The following is an 8,236-nucleotide window of genomic DNA, read 5'->3' as shown; positions in this document are numbered from 1 at the left end:
GTAAGTAAATAGACAAGCAAATATATAAGTGGCGATCAAAAGCTAGAAAATTACGAAAACAAACCATGATGCCACAACGATAAGGAACCAAAATTGAACAACAACAACAACAACAACAACAACAAAAGAAGCGACAACAACAACAACAACAACAAGAACAACAACAACAGCAACGACAACAACAACACCAAAGCTTGAGATCGCCAAGCTGCAAATTATGAACAATGAATATTACGGAGTAATCGAGAGAATTAAAATCGTCGAACATATTCATCCTGCTGTGAAATGATTTGAGAGGATTAGAAGTGAAAACGATTTTGTAACAACGATTAACGTTTATGGTGATGATAAATCCTACAATTACCTATTCATACATATGTTGTCACATGTTTTCAGCTTGGCTACCAACTTAATTAACTTGACCGTGTACGTGTAGTGTCTATTGTTATTGATTGCAACTGAACTTCAAAACTTGTATTCACCTGTCAAAACTAAATTTGAACATAATACATTTAATATTTCGGCATACTGTCAACGTTGGAAAGGGGAAGATGAATATACAAGTGTTTTCCCAGTTATAAAATTATACCGAAAGTTACACTATCTTTGAACCCATAAATTTCAAACAGTTCAGTTTTGGCCATTTTCCGAAGGCTATCAATATGCAATGGACATACTAGGTTTTTCACGCGTAGAAGGAATTTCCAATTATGCTAGGCTTCTACAATAAAGTCAACATTTGTGAGTATTTTATTAGACTGAGAGTTAACTTTCAGGAAAAGGTGACAATACGGATAACTATGGCAACTTAAAAGGCAGATTGTATGCCACAGTAATTCGGCACCGCTACATGATTGTTTGCGTAGTAAATCTGCAATTTTTTTTTTTTTTAGAGAGAGAGAGAGAGAGAGAGAGAGAGAGAGAGAGAGAGAGAGAATTCTAAGATACTGAAGTAAACCAAACCACTCATCGTATTCCTACAATATTTCTAAGTTATATCTCTCACTTATGTAGATTTATGAGTTCCTCTACAGTCAAGACCAGGACGATGGTTCATCAGCTTTTTTCCATTCAGAGTCTGTGCCAAAGGAATCGGAATTTTTCGATTGTCAGACTTCTTAAGACAAACTTCATGAAACAGCAGTGCCAACAGCTCAATTCAAGGTAATGGGCAACCCTTTTAAGAACCAATTGACCGTAAACACCATTAAACCATTTAGTTTCAGAAGCCCTTTGCAGTTTACACATTATCTCTGTGCCCGATTGGCCGTGACGTAAATCAAAGTATTACTTTTGCTCGTTATTGGCGATATCATATCAAACACATTAGTTTTGTACAACCATCGGCTACGTTATCTGCATCTAGAATACACTTAAAGTCGAAATTTTACTCGGTGGCGAGGCATAGCCATGCAGTTATGAACACCCACAGCAATGTAATTGCCGTTATCAGTCCGTTACAAACACTTTCTACTAAACTGTACGATTTCCCATAATCCATGCTTATCATTGGTGCACGGTACGATACATTACCCCTATAATTCTCCTGGATCCATACCAATAAATATTTCTTTTCTCGTAACTTCTTCAACGTCACAAAAATAGCCTATGATGTTGTCTCGAAATTTCAGATGTTTGCTTAGGATACTGACGACGATAATGTTGAACATTGGAGTATGTACTGTAAATATATGCACTTTTTGTGAGCTTGACACGACCAGGCCATGGTGGGGTGGTAATTCCGCGTGAACAGATAACATGTAATTACATTCAATTAAAAAAAAACTTTTATCCTTTATTTATGGACATAATATTATATTCAATCGCTTTCCCCATTTTCGTTAAAAGTATTCTGTAACTATGCGCCAGGCAGGGCTGTCTATTAAACGACTTCAAACTTTCACAGAATTGAACGTTCCTTCTACAACCATCTCCATTTTCCAGTTCATTCCAAATATTCAACTTGAACGACAAAAATACGGGAGTGTAAAACTTGTTACGTGCAGAGAAAACGAACAAAAGGGTGAACTCAGCAAATAACGTTTAAACAGAATTTATTACAAAAATAAAACTAATTGCTAAGTCAGGGATAGAGTACAAGCTTTAAAAGTGTACAGACTACTTATCTCAGCTGGGACGGCAGAGCTCCAGTCTCAGAGTTGTAACAGTCAGTCGGATGAATGAACAGTCCTTTGGCTTGCAGGCTTGAAACTGCACAAAGTCCACAGTATAAATCCAGCGTTGGCAGTGAAGGTCTTGAAAAGTCTTGAGAATGACTACTGCTGGAGTTTAGTAACACACAAGAGACACGATCCCAAAAGTCTGACTGGAGCTGTGCACGTCCCTTTTATAAAGGCATATAAGAACAATCTAGAACTTTTATTGACATGCTAATTACTGTTCTAAAATTATCTCTCTTACACAACTAATCAACTTTCCAGAACATTCCAAACATGACTAATTGAATTCAAGGTTGTGAGGTCATTAAGGGCAGTGACCTTGAGAATGTTCTAGACTAATGAACTCAGGTCATGATGAGTGTGGGGTAAATGACCTACATAACACACCCCCTCTTCAAAAAAAGAAAATTTTTCAAAGAAAAATCTTTCTTTTACAAATGTAATCTTGAAAAGGATTTAAGTACTCAAATTTTGTTTTACTCTAAAGTAAAATTTCTTGAAAGTGAACAACAATAAACTCTAAATACGAGAGAGACAGTCTGCAATTAAATTGTCTCTGCCTTTGATATGTCTAATGTCAAGATTAAACTCCTGTAACATTAAACTCCATCTTAGCAATCTCTGATTTTTGCCTTTAAATTTCTGCAGAAAAACAAGAGGGTTGTGATCAATATAAACCACTATTGGCTGATTTGAAGAAGTAACATAAACTTCAAAATGCTGTAAAGCTAATATCAAAGATAAACACTCTTTTTCAATTGTAGAGTAGTTTCTCTGGGATTTGTTAAATTTGCGTGAAAAATAGCAAACAGGATGATCTATACCATGACTATCCTCTTGCAATAAAACAGCACCAGCAGCCGTATCACTAGCATCTACAGCTAATTTGAATGGCAATGTGAAATCTGGTGCAGACAATACTGGGGCACTTTGCAGTATGGCTTTAACTGTATCAAATGCCTGTTGGCATTGCTCTGACCAAACAAACTTTACTTTCTTTTTAAGTAAGTTAGTCAAAGCTCAGTAATTGTTGAGAAATTTGGACAGAATTTTCTGTAGTAACCAGCCATACCGAGAAAGCGCATCAGTTGTCGTTTGCAGTTTGGTATGGGTAAACTTGAAATGGCACTGATTTTGCATCAACAGGTTTTACCCTCACCCTGTCCTACAGTATGTCCAAGGTAAGTCACCTCGCCCAACCAAACTCAGATTTGGCAAGGTTGACAGTCAACATTGCTTTACTCAGTCTCTCAAAGAACTTCCGCATGAGCTTGATGTGTTCCTCCCAGGTGTCACTATACAGGACGACGTCGTCAACGTAAGCTGCACACCCGTCTAGCCCGGATATGACGTCGTTGATCATCCGTTGGAACGTTGCCGGAGAGTTCTTCATTCCGAATGGCATCACCTTGTACTGGAACAATCCGTCTGGTGTAACAAAGGCGGATATTTCACGAGCACGATCCGTCAGAGGGACTTGCCAAAATCCCTTCAGTAGGTCAAATTTCGTCACATACTTGGCTTTTCCCACTCGGTCCGCATGCAGTCATCAATCCTCGGGATTGGGAAAGTGTCTGTCTTTGTTAAAGTGTTGACCTTCCTAAAGTCCGTGCACATACGATAACTGTGGTCTGATTTGGGAACAAGTATGCACGGCGAACTCCAGTTACTTTTACTGGGTTCAATAAAGTCATTGTCCAGCAGGTATTTGACTTCTTCCTGGAGATATTTCGCTTTTGTTGGATTCAGTCTGTATGGATGTTGTTTTACAGGCTTACTGTCCCCAACATCAACGTCGTGATAGATGACGTTTGTCCTCGTTGGAACATCTTGAAACAGGTGTTTATATTCTTGGAGCAGTTCTTTCACCTGTTGTTGTTGTTCTGGCTGGAGGTGTGCCAACTTGTAGACTCCAGCTTCTCCAGGATTCTGAGTTCTGAAGCTTGACCGAGCCCAGCTTTGAGTTTAGAGTATTTTCACTCAAGTCAGTTTCAGTATCACTATCTTCATAATGGCCAGAACTGACTGTACTGACAGGCTTAGTTTTAGTAGGATTATCCCTATCCAAATATGGCTTAAGCATATTTATGTGACATAGCTGTTTTTGTTTTCGCCTGTCAGGTGTTATTATGATGTAATTTAAATCACTCAATTTTTATCGATTAGATATGGCCCAAAGTAACGAGCATGGAGTGGTTTGCCAGGAATTGGAAGTAGAACAAGAACTTTTTGACCTGGTTCAAACTTCCGTTTTGAGGTGCTTTTATCATATTTGATTTTCATTGACTGCTGAGATGACTCAAGATTTTCTCTGGCTAATTCACATGCTTTAGAGAGTTCGTACGAAAATCTGACACATATTGCAAAATATTCAGACAATCATCATCGTCTGATAGGAATTTCTCTTTAACTAGCTTAAGTGGGCCACGGACTGTATGTCCAAATACAAGCTCAAATGGGCTAAAACCAAGAGACTCTTGAATTGACTCTCTAACAGCAAAGAGCAGAAAATGAATTCCTTCATCCCACTGCTTCTCTGTGTCAAAACAGTAGGTCCTAATCATGTTTTTCAAAGTTTGATGAAATCGCTCAAGAGCACCCTGACTTTCTGGATGATAGGCGGATGACCTATACTGTTTAATGCCTAGCTGATCCATTACTTGTTGAAAAATTCCAGACATAAAGTTGGAGCCTTGATCAGACTGGACACATTTAGGGAGGCCGAATAAAGTGAAAAATTTGACTAAAGCTCTCACTATAGTCTTTGTCTTTATATTTCTCAGTGGTATGGCTTCGGGAACCGAGTTGATGTACACATTATTGTCAGCATGTACTCATTTCCTGATCTTGTTTTTGGTAAGGGCCCAACACAGTCTATTAGAATCCTACTAAATGGTTCTTGAAATGCAGGAATTGGCTGTAAAGGGGCCTTTGGAATGGTCTGATTCGGCTTTCCTACCATCTGACATGTGTGACAAGTTTTACAGAAATGTGTTACATCCTGCCTGAGATTAGGCCAATAAAAGTGACTGAGAATTTTATGATAAGTTTTCCTTACTCCCAAATGACCAGCCCAGGGCGTTTCATGGGCCAGGCGCAATATTTCAGCACGATAGGGCTTTGGAACCACAATTTGATGTTTTATAGCCCAGTCGTCATCAACCAAGACATCTGGAGGTCTCCATTTACGCATGAGAATACCAGATTTTGTATAATAGGAAACAGAGCTATCTGAAGTTTTACCTTCATCATCTACCCTGTCAAACAAAGACAAAATATCTGGGTCTTTGTGTTGTTCTGCAATGAGATTTGATCTAGAAAATGTCTGACTTTGGTCAGCAGAAGTTTTACTGGAAGTTTCAAATCCACGAGGGATAACGGAATGATCCGTGTCAAACACCTGACTGAGAAAGGTGTCATTTAAGTCAACATCTGTGACATTATTTTTGAGAGTATTTTGATTCTCGGAAGTTTTCTTTGACATGGCTCGAGTAATGGCACATGAAGGAAATAAATCGGGTATCTCTTGTTCAATTGGCTCTGGATCCTGATCTAAACTAGGATTATCAGTCACAAGTGGATTAGTAATGACCTTGTCCCCAGCAAGGTCGTTTCCAAGAAGAAGGTGAATCCCTTCAAAAGGCAAAAAAGGCCTAATACCTAAAGCCACAGGTCCAGAAACAAAGTCCGAAGACAAATAGACATTATGGAGAGGAACAGGAATGTAGTCATTACAATCTACCCCTTAATAAGAACTTTAGAACCTGAAAATGACTTTTCAGAAAACGGCAGGGTATCTGCCAACAAAAGAGACTGGGAAGCCCCGGTATCTCTTAAAATTTTGACAGGGTAGCGGAAGAGAAATCACTAGAAAGTGATATAAAACCATTATGAATAAATGGTTCGAAAATACCCATAATGCTATCTTGAGAAGAATTGACCTTGACCTCATTAATTGGGATGAGAGGGGTTTAACCTCAGAAAATGTGTTGCACACATTATTAGACTCTAATTGAGTTGATGAAGAAATAAAGCCGGTTGGCTTAGATCCACTTTGACCACTTTGACCTTCACGTTTTCTTTTCAATTTGAAACAATCTGACATTAAATGGCCGTCTTTCTTACAATAATTACAAGAAAGTGTACCAACTGTTGTCAGAAAGGAGATTGAGACTGGGATCTGATGATGTGGGAGTGTTACTTGAATTTTGTGAACTGTTGTCATTTGATTTCCTACTCTCCTTTGAAAAATTCTTGGATGAAAGGACGAGTTAAATTTACCTGCATTGTTTCTGTATGAAAAGGACTGGGATGGTTTGCTGAGAAATGAAGATTTGTGGGTCAATGAATAATCATCGGCCAAACGTGCAGCGACCTCCAATGTATCTGCCTTTTGTTCATTGATAAATGTCTTGATGTCACTCCGAATGCACCTTTTAAATTCCTCAATCAAAAAAGTTGTCGTCGTAATTGTCATAATTCTGACTGACCTTTTCGGAAGAACACCAACGATCAAACAGTTGTTCTTTTGTTCGAGCAAATTCAACATAAGTTTGATCCTTCACCTTCTCACAATCCCTAAATTTCTGACGGTAAGCTTCAGGCACCAACTCATAGCCCTTGAGAATTAATTCCTTCACAGAATCATAATTTGAAGCCTGCTCTACTGACAACTGAATGTAAATTTCTCTGGCTTTACCCACCAAAGCACTCTGCAAAAGCATAGACCAGGACTCCTTAGGCCAATCCAGACTCTGAGCAATTTTCTCAAAATGAAGGAAATATTTATCAACATCCTTTTCTTGGAAAGGGGAACTAACCTGAAATGCTTAGTGATGTCAAAACCGTGTGAAGGGAAGGATTTTCCTGACTGTCCAAGCTCTAAACGTTTCATTTCTAATCTTTCCTGCCTATCTTTCTCTCTCTGTCTTTCTTCCATTTCTAACTGCATTTGTATTTTTTCTTTTTCTATTTGTAATTCTAGTTTCTTGATCTCCAAATTTGTCTGCATTTCTAATTCTAATTTTCTTAGTTCAAAGGTAGACTCGGGCTCATAATCTTTCAGGGTGGATTCCTCAAATTGGCCTAAATCAACTAGATGTTTGGCAATACGGTACTGTATTTCCCTCTTGCGCATAGATCTTTTAACTTCTACTTTAAGGAAATTGGCCAGTGTTATGAGGTTGTCTTTTCTGAGGGAATTAAATGTGTCCTGATCAAGGTCATCCATAAATTCGTCTGGTTTAAATTCCGCCATGATTAAATTTCGCTGAGTTCACAGTATACAGTAGTTTTGAAAAGGTAGGCAAAATGTTGTCAAACGGCTCAAAATATTCGTCTCCCGGACGAGCCCCCAATTTTGTTACGTGCAGAGGAAAACGAACAAAAGGGTGAACTCAGCAAATAACGTTTAAACAGAATTTATTACAAAAATAAAACTAATTGCTAAGTCAGGGATAGAGTACAAGCTTTAAAAGTGTACAGACTACTTATCTCAGCTGGGACGGCAGAGCTCCAGTCTCAGAGTTGTAACAGTCAGTCGGATGAATGAACAGTCCTTTGGCTTGCAGGCTTGAAACTGCACAAAGTCCACAGTATAAATCCAGCGTTGGCAGTGAAGGTCTTGAAAAGTCTTGAGAATGACTACTGCTGGAGTTTAGTAACACACAAGAGACACGATCCCAAAAGTCTGACTGGGAGCTGTGCACGTCCCTTTTATAAAGGCATATAAGAACAATCTAGAACTTTTATTGACATGCTAATTACTGTTCTAAAATTATCTCTCTTACACAACTAATCAACTTTCCAGAACATTCCAAACATGACTAATGAATTCAAGGTTGTGAGGTCATTAAGGGCAGTGACCTTGAGAATGTTCTAGACTAATTGAACTCAGGTCATGATGAGTGTGGGGTAAATGACCTACATAACAAACTACGTTGTCGACATGTCACACTCCTGTGTGTGAATTTCTGTATTCAAAGACTTTTTGTCTTACTTCATGAAGCAATATCTGTGTGCACAAACAACATTAAATCACGGGTAATCTCAAATGC

Source organism: Ptychodera flava, chromosome 13 (assembly GCF_041260155.1).
Source record: "Ptychodera flava strain L36383 chromosome 13, AS_Pfla_20210202, whole genome shotgun sequence".
Lineage (NCBI taxonomy): Eukaryota > Metazoa > Hemichordata > Enteropneusta > Ptychoderidae > Ptychodera > Ptychodera flava.
This window is presented reverse-complemented; position numbering follows the sequence as displayed.